The sequence below is a fragment of the Marmota marmota genome, unplaced genomic scaffold (genome assembly GCF_001458135.2).
Source record: "Marmota marmota marmota unplaced genomic scaffold, marMar, whole genome shotgun sequence".
Classification (NCBI taxonomy): domain Eukaryota; kingdom Metazoa; phylum Chordata; class Mammalia; order Rodentia; family Sciuridae; genus Marmota; species Marmota marmota.
Genome location: NW_025999982.1, coordinates 14525444 through 14540699, shown reverse-complemented (window position 1 = coordinate 14540699; position 15256 = coordinate 14525444). Strand labels below are relative to the sequence as shown.

General features: G+C 33.2%; 1 protein-coding gene and 1 long non-coding RNA gene across 6 annotated transcripts in view; one reads left to right on the top strand and one right to left on the bottom strand.

Annotated features, from left to right (window-relative positions):
• Positions 1–15256, bottom strand: part of LOC107143980 (CD2 associated protein) — a 112673-nt gene that overhangs the window by 91749 nt on the left and 5668 nt on the right. The window lies entirely within an intron of this gene.
• Positions 9954–15256, top strand: part of LOC125617477 — a 15803-nt gene continuing 10500 nt past the window's right edge. The window contains exon 1 of the long non-coding RNA XR_007348504.1: positions 9954–10351. This is a non-coding gene — a long non-coding RNA (uncharacterized LOC125617477). The remainder of the gene's footprint in view (positions 10352–15256) is intronic.

Sequence of the window (15256 nt, the reverse complement as noted above, 5' to 3'; positions counted from 1 at the left end):
AAAAAAAAAAAAAAAGTGAATCTATATAAAGTTAAAAAAAAAAAAAAGGAAAAACTAAAGGCAAACAAATTCTTTTATGTATCTAATTCTTAATTTTCTAAAAGTTAACTATTTAAAATCATAATAGTTACAATGTATTGGTCACAAAAATAAGCGAAATGAATGACAGCCATAGACTACATATGAACAAACGAAATAATAATAATGCAAGTCATAAGAGATAGGAGGAAGAACTTGGAATACTCTGACCAATACACATGAAGTGTTGCAGAGTTAATTTAAAGGTATATGAAATTAGTTTTAAACATATATTGCAAAATCTAGGGAAATTACTAAAAAATATTTGAAGTATAATTTATATACTAAGATGGGAAATAGAACAGAATTATTAAATATTCTAAGGTGACTACCCCACACAGACTAGCACTCAGTTGATCAGGAGCACAGGGCAGCCAGGGCGCCGCAAGCCCAGAGTGAACCCAGTGCTGCGAAGAAGAGTCCCAGTAGTTGGGGCCTGGTGGGCAGGAGAAGTGAGGGGGATAGAGACCTGGAGCAACCCCAAAGAGACTGGGATTGGAGAGGCAACCGGCAGGGGAGGGAGAGCCGCCTCACAAGGATTGCTTCCCCCACCCTGAGAGCAGTGACTCACCTGGAATGCACAATACCACCTACTGGAAGAGAAAAAAATAGAATTCTAGGAGTGCATTTATTTTTCTTTTTCCTTCTTTCCATTGTTCTTTTTATCATTCTCTTCTCTCTTTTCCTCTCTTTTTTCATTCCTTTTTCTCTATCTGTTCTCCCCTTCTTTGTTCATTGTCTTTTCTTTTTACCTTTCTTCCTCCTTCTCTTCCTCTCCCAACCTCCCAAGTGTTACTATTTCTACTACGTGTAAATTACTAAAGGCAAATAGGTGATTGTTTTTATGATTCTTGTTGTCCTCCCAAGTACTTAGCCACCCTACAATACCTCCTGTCTATTCTCCTGTTAATAACCCCCTTCATTAGAGTTCTCCTCCAAAGTAGCTAAGATATATTAACCCCCATACCCTCACATCTTTCCCAAACATAAAGTCCTACACCTGACCCTCAGTTCTCTACATGCCACCAGAATCTGTATGTCTTTGATGATGAATATTCATGAATATATTTTAAATGAATATATTTTAAACTGTAATTGAATCCAACATCTCTAGACATTGTCTCCCATCACAAAGGAGAGATCTCAGAACTATACAAGAGCAACAGAAATTTATAGAAGAAAAATAATAACACAACAGTCACAGAGCTGGAAAGAAACGCAAGCAACATGAAAAAACAAGGAAAGAAAAGGTCACAAACAATGCAGGACAACTCAAAAATAGAGGAGATTAATAGCTATAGCAGAAAAAAATTTCAGATAAAGATTTCAAGATATACATGGTTCAGATGATCTAGAGTCTTAAGGAGGACTTTAGACAGCAAATGCAGACAATGAAAGATCACTTTGACAATGAATTACATAAACAAATCCAAGAAACAAAAGATCAACTCTACAGGGAGATAGAGGTAACACACACACACACCAACAAAAAAAAAAAAAAAACAAAACCAGAAATCCTGGAAATGAAGGAAATAATAAACCAAATTAAAAACTCAAATGAGAGTATCACCAGCAGAGTAGAACACTTAGAAGTCAGAACATCAGACAATGAAGACAATGTATATCATCTTAAAAGAGCGTAGACAGCACTGAAAGGCTGATAAGAAACCACAAACAGAACATTCAAGAAATTTGGGATAACATAAAGAGACCAAATTTAAGAGTTATTGGGGGAGAGGGGAAGGGGGGATAGGAAGGGGAGCAGAATAAAATAGACATTATTATTGCTGTATGTACATAGGTGACTGTATGACCAATGTGATTCTGCAACCTGTACAATCAGAAAAATGAGAAATTATACCCCATTTGATTCAAATGTATGATATGTCAAGATCATTGTACTGTCATATGTAGCTAATAAAAAATTAAAAAAAAAAAAAGTTATTGGGATAGAGGAAGATATAGAGGTCCAAACCAAAGGAATGAGCAACCTCTTCAATGAGATAATTTTAGAAAACTTTCCAGACATGAAGAATGAAACAGAAATACAAATCCTAGAAGCCTACAGCACACCACTTGTACAAAACCACAAGAGATCCACACCAAGACACATTATAATGAAAATGCCCAACATACAGAACAAGGAGAGAATTTTAAAAGCCACAAGAAAAGGAAGCAGATTATATTTAGGGGTAAACCAATTAGGTTAAGGGCAGATTTTTCAACACAGACCCTGAAAGCTAGAAGATTCTGGAACAACATATTTTAAACGCTAAAAGATAATGGGTTCCAACCAAGAATCTTGTATCCAGCAAAATTAAGCTTCAGGTTTGAAGATGAAATAAAAACCTTCCACGATAAACAAAAGTTAAAAGAATTTGCAGCTAGAAAACTGGTGCTTCAAAACGTCCTTGGCAAAGCATTACATGAAGAAGAAATGAAAAATAACAATGAAAATCAACAGTGGGAGGTAGTAAAGGAAAAACTAATCAAAGAGGAAAAACAAATCAAGTTAAATAACAAAAATAAACATGGCTGGAAGTACAAACCATATCTCAATAGTAACCCTAAATGTTAATGGCTTAAACTCACCAATCAAAAGACATAGGCTAGCAGACTAGATTTTTGAAAAGATCCAACAGGAGACTCATCTGATAAGAAAAGACATACACAGACTGGAGGTGAAAGGTTGGGAAAAATCATATCACTCACATGGACCTCGGAAGCAAGCAGGGGTGTCCATACTCATATCAAATAAAATAGACTTCAAACCAAAAGTTAGTCAAAAGGGATAAAGAAGGACACTACATACTGCTCAAGGGCACCATTCACCCACAAGACATAACAATCATTAATATATATGCCCCAAACAATGGTGCAGCTGTGTTCATCAATCAAACTCTTCTCAAGTTCAAGAGACAAATAGACCACAAAACAATAATCATGGGTGATTTTAACACACCTCTCTCACCACTGGACAGATCTTCCAAACAAAAGTTGAATAAAGAAACTATAGAATTTAATAACACAATTAATAACTGAGACTTAATTGACATATATAGAATATACCAACTAACATCAAGCGGATATACTTTTTTCTCAGCAGCACATGGATCCTTCTCAAAAATAGACCATATATTATGCCATATAGACCATATATTAGCAAATTCAAAGGAGTGGAGATATTACCATGTATTTTATCCAATCATAAAGGAATGAAATTGGAAATCAATGATAAAATAAAGAAGAAAAATTCCTACATAACATGGAGAATGAACAATATGCTACTGAATGAAAAATGGGTTACAGAAGACATCACGGAGGAAATTAAAAAATTCTTAGAGGTAAGTGAAAACACAGACACAACATATCAAAATCTCTGGGACACTATGAAAACAGTACTAAGAGGAAAATTCACTGCATGGAGTTCATTCTTTAAAAGAAGGAAAAGCCAACAAAAAAAAGACCTCACCCTACATCTCAAAGCCCTAGAAAAATAAGAACAATATCAACAGCAAATGCAGTAGAAGGCAAGAAATAATTTAAATCAGAGCTGAAATCAATGAAATTGAAACAAAAGAAACAATTAAAAAAATTGACAAAACTAAAAGTTGGTTCTTTGAAAAAAATAAATAAGATTGACAGACCCTTAGCCATGTTAATGAAGAGAAGAAGAGAGAGAACCCAAATTACTAGAATACGGGATGAAAAAGGCAATATGACAACAGACATTAGAGAAATACAGAAGATAATTAGAAATTATTTTGAAACCTATACTCCAATAAAATAGAAGATAGTGAAGGCATCAAGAAATTCCAATAAAGTCATATGATATGCCCAGATTGAATTAGGAAGATACATACAACTTAAACAGACCAATATCAAGTGAGGAAATAGAAGAAGCCATCAAAAGATTACCAACCAAGAAAAGCTCAGGACCAGACGGATATACAGCCGAGTTTTATAAGACCTTTAAAAAAGAAGTAATACCAATAATCTTCAATCTATTTCAGGAAATAGAAAAAGAGGCAGTACTTGCAAATTCATTCTACGAGGCCAATATCACCCTGATTCCAAAACCAGACAAAGACACTTCAAAGAAAGAAAACCTCAGACCAATATTTCTAATGAATATACATATAAAAATCCTCAATAAAATTCTGGCAAACTGGATACAAAAACATATCAAAAGGATCGTATGGGATAGGGAGGAAGAGCATGAGAAGAAGATTACCACTAAATAGGAAAGAGAAGTGGGAGGGAAATGGAGGGAGAAGGGGAATTGCATGGAAGATGGAAGGAGACCCTCATCGTTATACAGAATACATGTATGATGTTGTGACGAGAAAAAGAAAAAAAAAGTGTCACATTAGATTGGATAGAGAGAAGTGATGGGAGGGGAGGGGAAGGGAAGGGGGGATAGGAAGGGCAGCAGAATAAAATAGACATTATTATTGCTGTATGTATATAGATGACTGTATAACCAATGTGATTCTGCAACCTGTACAATCAGAAAAATGAGAAATTATAACCCATTTGATTCAAATGTATGAATTGTCAGGATCATTGTAATGTCATGTGTAACTAATAAAAAAAAAAAAATCGTGCACCGTAATCAAGTGGGATTTATCCCCGGGTGCAAGGTTGGTTCAACATATGGAAATCAATAAATGTAATTCATCACATCAATAGACTTAAAGATAAGAACCACATGATCATCTCAATAGGCACAGAAAAAGCATTTGACCATATACAGCACCCCTTTATGTTCAAAACACTAGAAAAACTAGGGATAACAGGAACTTACCTCAAAATTGTAAAAGTTATCTACACTAAGCCTCAGGCCAGCATCATTCTAAACAGAAAAAAACTGAAGGCATTCTCTCTAAAATCTGGAACAAGACAGGGATGTCCTCTCTCACCACTTGTATTCAACATAGTTCTTAAAACACTGGCCAGAGCAATTAGACAGACAAAAGAAATTAAAGAATTAACTATAGGAAAATAAGAACTTAAACTAGTACTATTTGCTGATGATATGATTCTATACCTAGAAGACCCAAAAAACTCTACCAAGAAACTTCTGGAACTAGTAAATGAATTCAGCAAAGTGGCAGGATATAAAATCAACACCCATAAATCAAAGGCATTCCTGTATACCAGTGACAAATCCTCTGAAAAGGAAACGAGGAAAACTATCCCATTCACAATATCCTCCAAAAAAAAAAAAAAAAATACTTGGGAATCAACTTAACAAAAGAGGTGAAAGATCTATTCAATGAAAACTACAGAACCCTAAAGAGAGAAATATAAGAAGACCTTAGAAGATGGAAGGATCTACCTTGCTCATGGATAGGCAGAATTAATATTATTAAAATGACCATTTTACCAAAAGCACTATACAAATTCAATGCAATTCTGATCAAAATCCCAATGGCATGCTTCACAGAAACAGAAAAAGCAATTATGAAATTCATCTGGAAAAATAAGAGACCCAGAATAACTAAAGCAATTCTAAGCAGGAAGAGAGAAACAAGTGGTATCGCTATACTAGATCTTAAACTATACTACAGAGCAATAGTAACAAAAAGAGCATGGTACCGGCACCAAAATAAGCTAGTGAACCAATGGTACAGGATAGAGAACACAGAGACTAACCCACAAAATTACAACGATCTTATATTAAACAAAGGTGCTAAAAGCATGCACTGGAGATAGAATAGCATTTTCAACAAATGGTGCTGGGAAAACTGGAAATCCATATGCAACAAAATGAAATAGAATCCCTATCTCTCACCATGCACAAAAGCTAACTCAAAATGGATCAAGGACCTAGGAATTAAACCAGAGACTCTGTGACTAATAGAAGAAAAAGTAGGCCCTAATCTCCATCACATGGGGCTAGGCCCCAATTTCCTTAATAAAAACCTATAGCACAAGAATTAAAACCAAGAATCAACAAATGGAATGAATTCAAACTAAAAAGTTTTTTTCTCAGCAAGAGAAATAATATGTGAGGTGAATAGGGAGCCTACATCCTGGGAACAAATTTTTACCCCTCACACATCAGATAGAGCTCTAATCTCTAGGGTATATAAAGAACTCAAAAAGCTAAACATCAAAAATAACCCAATCAACAAATGGGCGAAGGACCTGAACAGACACTTCTCAGAAGAGGATATGCAATCAATCAACAAACATACGAAAAAATGCTCATCATCTCTAGCAATCAGAGAAATGCAAATTAAAACTACCCTAAGATACCATCTCACTCCACTAAGAATGGCAGCCATGATGAAGGCAAACAACAACAAGTGCTGGCAAGGATGCAGGGAAAAAGGTACACTCATACACTGCTGGTGGGCCTGCAAATTGGTGCAGCCAATTTGGAAAGCTGTATGGAGATTCCTTGAAAACCTGGGAATGGAACCACCATTTGACCCAGCTATTCCCCTTCTCGGACTAGTCCCTGAAGACCTTAAAAGAGCATACTATAGGGATACTGCTACATCGATGTTCATAGCAGCACAATTCACAATAGCTAGACTGTGGAACCAACTTAGATGCCCTTCAATAGATGAATGGATTAAAAAATGTGGAATTTATATGCAATGGAGTATTACTCAGCACTAAAAAATGACAAAATCATGGAATTTGCAGGGAAATGGATGGCATTAGAGCAGATTATGCTAAGTGAAGCTAGCCAATCCCTAAAAAACAAATGCCAAATGTCTTCTTAGATATAAGGAGAGCAACTAAAAACAGAGCAGGGAGGAAGAGCATGAGAAAAAGATTAACATTAAACAGGGACGAGAGCGGGGAGGGAAAGGGAGAGAGAAGGGAAATTGCATGGAAATGGAAGGAGACCTTCATTGTTATACAAAATTACATATAAGAAGATGTGAAGGGAAAGGGAAAAAAATCAAGGGAGAGAAATGAATTACAGTAGACGGGGTAGAGAGAGAAGATGGGAGGGGATGGGGGATAGTAGAGGATAGGAAAGATAGCAGAATACAACAGTCACTAGTATGGCAATATGTAAAAACGTGGATGTGTAACCGATGTGATTCTGCAATCTGTATACGGGGTAAAAATGGGAATTCATAACCCACTTGAATCAAATGTATAAATATGATATGTCAAGAGCTTTGTAAAGTTTCGAACAACCAATAAAAAAAAAATTGAGTTCACAGAAGCTGGAGATGTGATTCAGTGCTAAAATGCCTCTGGGTTTAATTCTCAGTCCAACCCCCTTCCCCAAAAAAAATTGAGTTCATAATTTAAAACCTTCCCAAAAAAAGGAATCTCGAAGCTCAGATAGTTTCAGTAACAAATTCTACCAAATATTTAAAGAAATATGCCAATTTTATGCAATGAAATACTACCACACATCTACTAGAATAAATAAAAAATACTCATTTAAAACTAATTCCAAACAAGAGACACAGAAAAAAATTAAAGATAAATGAAAGATATTTTATAAAATAGTATAGACAGTATAATACTATTTTTCCTAAAAGTAAAGATAGGTGGGAGAAGAGGGCTGCTCAGAAAAATCAAATATAGAATTCATAAGCCAAATTTAATCACTCTTTTTTTCTGAGTGGTGAGACAACTGAAAATTTTATAGTTTTTTTTTTTTTAATTTTTCAAACATTTACATTTTTCTAAATGTTATTACTGTCCTAGAAAGAAGTAGGCTATTCATATTTTAAAAGGTACCAAATATAATATCACCATGAGACAATTATTTCAAATCTTATGATTTCCCTAATATAAAAAATAGCATATGTATTTATTCATACATTAGTTTATAAGATACCAAGTCTTCATGAATGAATATACAGCACAAGAACAATAAACATATCTGGGTGAGTTTTCCACTGTCATTTGTACTTGCATCTTCTTATTCTTCTCCAAAAAATACAAATTATGTGCAGTTTCAAAAGCAAAATTTAATCATAAATACACTGACATGTAAAATTATTCATCAACCTACATCTCAAAAACAGTTTAACTAGTTAGATTAAAAATGGTTAAACCACAAAAAGGAACAGAACTTAATTGCAACAAATATGACTTAGGGATATATGTAGAAAGTTTCAAGTAAATAAAGCAAGAGACCAAATTAATAATATAAAGGATGAACTAAATATGTAAAAATATATTTTAGGGGGCTGGGGCTGTGGTTTCGTGAAGCGCACTTCCCTGGCATGTGTGAGGCACTGGGTTTATTCTAAGCACTGCATAAAAATAAAGAAAATAAAGGTCTCTCAACAACTAGAAAAATATTAAAATATATATATACATATATGTATTTGTTTGTTTGTTTATTTATTTTAGGATTTGAACCAATGTATCAAAATAACTATTCATTCTGTGGAGTATGTCAGTTCATTTTTTCCTTTTTTCTTTATTTTCTAAACTTTCAAAGATGAATAATTTTATAATCAGAAAAATAGATATCCAAATGTGTACTGTTCCTATAGAATGCTAGTATGGCAGACGCCAAATTATGCAACAGTATTCCTTTTTTAGCCACTCTTCCAATGAGGGTTTCATTCTAAGGAGATACAGAAAGGTTTGAGATATCCTGTCCAAAAATACAATAGAACCTTTTCCCCATTTGCAGAGCTAATAAGAGCAATACAGGTTGTTTCATCCCTGAAGACACCATAAAAAAAGCTATAATACTATTTCCCGTTTCTCTAAGAACTTCTCTAGGAATTCTCTTGTAATTGAATTACTAATACGAAACTCAATAAAAAAAAAAAAAAGTTATCCCCCTCTTCTGACATCACTTTACTATCTTAAAAACAAAAAAATTCCATACAATAAGTATAAAAAACAAGAAATTCTGACTTAGATATATTATCTGTAATTAAACTCCTGAATACTCAATTTAATAGGGCTATTTATTCTTAGCAATCTACTTAAATTATAACGTCTACGTCGGGATATGAGAATTAAGTTCTCCAGTATCCTTTATAATATTCATGTATATAAATAATATGTAATGTTATTCAAAAGATTATATAGAGTTATGTGGGGTATGGCAAAAATATATATATTCCAGCAGTAAAATGTGAATTCAATACAACGAACTACTTAAAATTATGTTAAACTATTCTTCAAATTTATTTTTGTCATCTTTCAGGAAAATAATATTAGAATGACTTTTATACATTTCATTCTCCTTATTTTAACAAAATCTTTCCACACAAAAAGTACAACTTTTCCAAAAGAGAACACATTTTCCAATAAAATTAACATATTCTTTAAAAAGTGGTTTGTTATAACTTATACATATTATTATAACATTTCAACTCTTTTCAGATTACAACTACATTCAAAAACACTAGACAGTAAACTAGATCTTTAAAACCAATTCATCCTATTTGGGGTGGGTTGGTTTGTTTGCCAACATATAATTAACTGTCCTAATACCAAATACTAAAATTATGCTTATCTAACTGATCAGTTCCTCTAAGCTTCCTCCAATAGCACCAGCATTTGAATGGTTAGTTCACTCAGAAACCCACTTCCAAACATCTCAAAAGACTGAATAACTCAAAAATACCTCAAAAAAGCCTATCAGAATGAACAATAAAAAATAAACTGAGCCATAAGAGATTACACAAAGAAATTTGTCAATACAATATTCTGAAGAAATGCTACAGAGTTAGGCCAGGCTGGTTCTTAGATATACTATAAAGTTACAAACCTAAATAGTGAGTGGAAATTTTCTGTTTAAAAAAAAAAAAAAAAAAATTATTCAACAGATTTTTTTTTTAAATCAACAATATTTAAAAAAAAAAAAAAAAGAATGTCTGAGAATAAATCTTAAAATCTTGCTGGATACAATGGAGAACACTTCTATTGCCAGCTACACAGAAGGCTTAAGCAGGAGGATTGCCAAATTCAAGGCCAGCCTCAGCAATCACATGGTGAGACCCTCTGCAACTTAGTGAGATCCCGTATCAAAACAAAAAATAAAAAGGGCTGGGGATGTAACTCAGTGATGATCACTTGCCTAGCACTTATGAGGCCCTAGATTTGATCCCTAGTACAACAACCACAAGGAAAAAAAAAAGTCTAGAAATTTTTAAAATTTCAGAGCTGATGCACATGCTTATGATCTAGCAACTCGGAAGACAAAGACAGGTGGATCACAAGCTCAAAAGCCAGCCTCAGCAACTTTAGCAAGGCCCTAAGCAACTCAGTGAGACCCTAACTCAAAATAAAAAATAAAAAGGGCTAGAGATATGGCTCAGTGTTAAAATGCCTCTAGGTTTAATCCCAATACTAATAAATAAATAAACAGAAATTTCTATGCAAAAAAAAAAAAAAATACTAGTGGCAATATTATAAGAGATTTTTTATTCTACTCAAATAAGCACTTTTTATAATTAAAAAATCACTTCATAAAAAATAGACAATTTACACAACAATTCTAAACAGTTATAAATTTTATAGGCATTGAATAGGGAATATTTATTTTTAGTTTTGGTCAACACAATAGAGATAAATATTACAACAGCATCAACTTGGGTCTGGGTCTGTAAAATTACCAGTTTTACTATTGAGCATTAATCTTTATTATTACAAACTACAAAATAGAGAAAGTTATACAAAAATACACAAAACTATGCTTTACATAAAATTAAAAACAATTATCAGTTCTACTGCCAAAGAAGTATACTATGATACATATACTTTAATGTTTCTATCAACTATTTCCATTAAATATATATTTTTTACTTTTACTTTCAATTTCCAAAACTTAAGTATTTACTTTTCACCATAAAACAAAAGTCTTTATTAGATAATTTCTAGAGTTCAATACAGTATTTAATACAAATAGAAGAATACAAAATTGATTAGCATTGCTTAATGTCATCATGAATAACATTTCATTAAATTTTATTGCTACTGGATTCATTAGTCAAAATACTAATAAAAAAGAACAATATTATCCCTAAAGTCATTGTAGTAATATAATAGTTTCATTTAAAATGCTCTTATCGTTATATTATAATTTGCCATTTATTTTCTCAAGCTTGTTAAATATAGAATTGTTAAGTAGTATTTCTTATATGATTTCAACATAAGTAAATTTAGTCATTCTTAAAACCAAGAACAAATACTACAACCCCCTCCCCTCCCTTTGTACTTTCGATTTATTTATTTATTTATTCATTCATTTATTTTTAGTTGTTGATGGGCCTTTATTTTCTTTATTTATATGCGGTGCTGAGAATCAACCCAGTGCCTCACACATGCTAGGCAAGTGTTCTGCCACTGAGCCACAACCCCACCCCCCCATCCCCCCCCTTTGTATTTTAAATAGTGTGCAAAGGTTTGCTTGGCACCATATCCTCTCATCACATATCCAAGAGAAAAGGAAATCTGATAAAGGAAATGTAACTAAATTAGATTAGTGAAAAACATCTGCAAAAATAACTATAATCTAAGTTTAAAAAACAATAGCGATTTTCGTCTCACAAAATTACTTAGAATTTAAGATTAAAAACAAAGAAATTGAACTGAGACTGAAGCTCAGTGGCAGAGTGTGTGCCTAGCATGTATGGGGCACTGGGTTCAATCCTTAGCACCACATAAAAATAAACTTCCCATCTGCAACTACAAAAAAAAAAAAATTTAAAGACATAAAACTAATTCCTTAAAAAAAAGAAATTACCATGCCCATGTAATAAATGCCTCCTCCCAAAATAAATTCTTAAGATAACAAACATTAAAAATCCATTTGAAGAGCAAACAAGTTGGAGTACTCAATTAAGTATTCTTCATTCCTCATTTTATTTTCCAGTCTTAACTTGAAGAAAACACTAAAAATTAGTTTTAAGCATGGTGCAAGTCAGACCAAAAAGTACCATATGAATGTTCATCTGGAAGTTTTATAAAACTCACTTAAAAAAACGCTATGAAAACCTACTGGATACATAAAAAAGACCAATGTGTAACAGAGTTAAAATTTATTAACATGTCATAAGACAAAACACTTACTCAAGCACATGAACAGTGTTTAATACCAATCCACAATTTTTAGGTGATAAAATTTGAATTTCTTTGGGTTATTTTTGTTTGTTTGTTTGTTGGGGGGCAGGAGAGGGGGATGAGAATCATTCTCAGTGTATAGCCCAGGCTGGTCTGAAACTACTAGGCACAAGTGATCTTCCACCCTTACTTTCCAGAGTAAGACTGCAGGTACACTCACCATTGCACCCAGCTAATTTGTTTTTAAACCACACTAAGATAGTCATATTACCTGCTCTGCTGACTTACATTATTTCCCTTTCCCAAAATGTTTTAAGAAACAATTAAGAAGACATGCTTTAAAATCAAACCAACACAAGTCTGATCTTGCCACCTCCACATCCTGTATTCAACCTTGGGAGAGTAACAATCTCTGTAACTTTGATCCCTGTTTCTGAAAAAATGGGAACAATAATATATGTCATAACACCTCCTATGGGGATCAAATGCTCAATACAATGCCTAGCATAATAAGCATTTTCTAAATACTAATATTCAGCAAAGTATCAGCTAAAAAGAAAATTTTAAACTTACCAAAACATGGGAAATTGCTATAGAAGAATTAATTTCAAAATAGACTTGAAATACATAAGTTACAAAGACAAATGAAAAACCTGTAATGGCACACTTAAGAATCATGAAAATATTTGAAATAATCATTTGAGTTTCTCCATGTATCTAAGCATACATGAAAAATACAAACATACAAAAAGTAAAATTAAATTCTTCTAATAAAAGAATTGTTTGTTCACTTTTAGTGATTACAATTCACTAAAATGAACATTTTTCTATGAGAAAATATACTTAAGTTATTATAAGAAGTTATCACTAATTAAATATCTAACAAAATAGCAAAATATCACAAAAAAATATTTTCAGATAGATTCTTATTAGATTTTCAACAAACCTATAAGGTTTACATCCTAAAACTGTACTATTCAGCAGATAATGACTGAGCACTAAACACAGGGCTAGTCCAACTGAGATGTTGTATAAATGTAAAATACAAATCAGATTTCAAAGACAGAAAAATAAGTCAACTACCTCATTAACATTTTTATACTTAATTTATGCTGAAATAATGTGTTTTCTTTACTCCAACATAATGAAAAAAATGGTTAAAATGTCAAATTCTTTTTTTGCAACATGACTACTAAAAAATTTAAAATTATATAATTTATCAATTTATTTATTTTCATTACTTGGTTTTCTGTTTTATTTATTATATATATGTAACCCATCACAGTGACAATTACACCTGTAATCCCAGATACTTAGGAGACTGAGGCAGGACTGCAAGTTTGAGGACAGCCTGGGCAATTTAATCAGGTCCTATCTCAAAAAATAAAAACAGTTGGGCAGGTACCTCAATAGTAAAATATACCTGAGTTTACTCTCTAGCACTATAAGAAAAAAGAAAAAGAAAAAAGGGAGAAGTCAGGACTTTGGACAAAAGTATATCATAGAGATCACCTCAAAGGAAAGTTTGCTTCACTGTAAATACTCATTACCTGGAATAGAAGAAAAAATATTTTATCTACTGCTGCTGTAGTTTGGATCTTGAATGTCCCCCAAAGGCCTATGTGTTGAAGGCTAGCCTGTGGTGCTATTGGCAGGTAGTAGAATATTTAGTAGTTGGGGCCTACTGGAAGGAAATTATGGCACTGGAGGTATACACTTTAAAGGACATTGGGACCCCTGCCATTTTATTTGTTTGGTTTTGCTTCTAGCTGGCATCATATGAATAGGACTCCTCTGCCATGTGCTTCCATCATGATGTACTACACTGTGACCAGCCAAGAGACCATGAACGAAAAGTTCTAAAACTGTGAGCCAAAATAAACCTTTCCTCCTTTTAAGTTGATTATCTCGGGTACTTTGTCACAACGCCAGAACACTAACACAACAGAACTGATGATACTCGTGTATCATCACTAGTCAAACTAATGAGAGATGACTAAATCTTATTTGCCTTCCAATGCAAAGAATTCATATTCTGATCTGCTTTACACTTCTCCTATTACAGTTTATTATTTCTGATCCTGGAATATCTCCTGTTAAAATACTACATTCCCTTTCTTGTTTGGACTCCTAATGAAGTCACATGTTAAATTTTATTCCTATTATGTTAAGCCTTATTCCTATCACAACACTACTAAGCCATTCTAATAGATTTAGAATCAGAAGGAGGAAGAGACAAGATCATTAATATCAGAATCCAGATATTGTGAGAAGTTAAAGAAATTAAGACAAATACTTCTTGATTGATCTTTCATCTGTAGCTCCTTTCCTTGGTGATATGATTTTTTGTTAACACTTCTTTTTTATTTTGGGGGGGGAGGCGGGGGAGGTGTTGCTAAAGATCAAACTCAGGGCCTCATGCATGCTAGGCAAGCCTTCTACCACTAACCTGCATCATCAACCCAAACAGCTTTCATCTAATGTTGACAGTAATTGTTTGTTACTATAACAATACTTAAAAAGTATTGTTCTACTAGAAACCCCTAGTGATTAGAAGTTACATAGTAACTCCCTTGGAACCTAGAATTACCTAGACATTTAATCATCAAAAAGAACCTAAACTAAACCAAAAGTGTGGTGGTGGTATATGATTGTAGTCTCAGCTAATCTGGAGGATAAGGCAGGAAGATCACTTGATCCCAGGAGTTCAAGGTCAGCCTGAGCAACATGATGATACTCTGTCCTCAAAAGAAAAAAAAAAAAAGAACCTGAGCTAAGTGATACTGATAAAGTATTAAAATAGATATTGGATTCAGATTCCCATGTTAGTTATCTCTGTTTTGCAAGTAAGTTAAAAAAACAGAACAGTAGGCACTGGGGTTGTGGCTCAGTGGCAGGGTGCTCACCTAGCATGCTTGAGGCACTGGATTCTATCCTCAGCACCACATAAATAAAAGATATTGTATCCACCTAAAACTAAAACAATACTTAAAAATAAATATTAAAAAAAAAAACAGTATCATGATGGGAAGTTTAGGGTACACAAAATTTGGAAGATTATAAGTCTACTGGAGCTATTAGAAAGGACTGATGTGATACATTTAGGTTCCAGGAAACAGAGTCCATAACACTATCATGTCTGATACCAGATTAACATCTT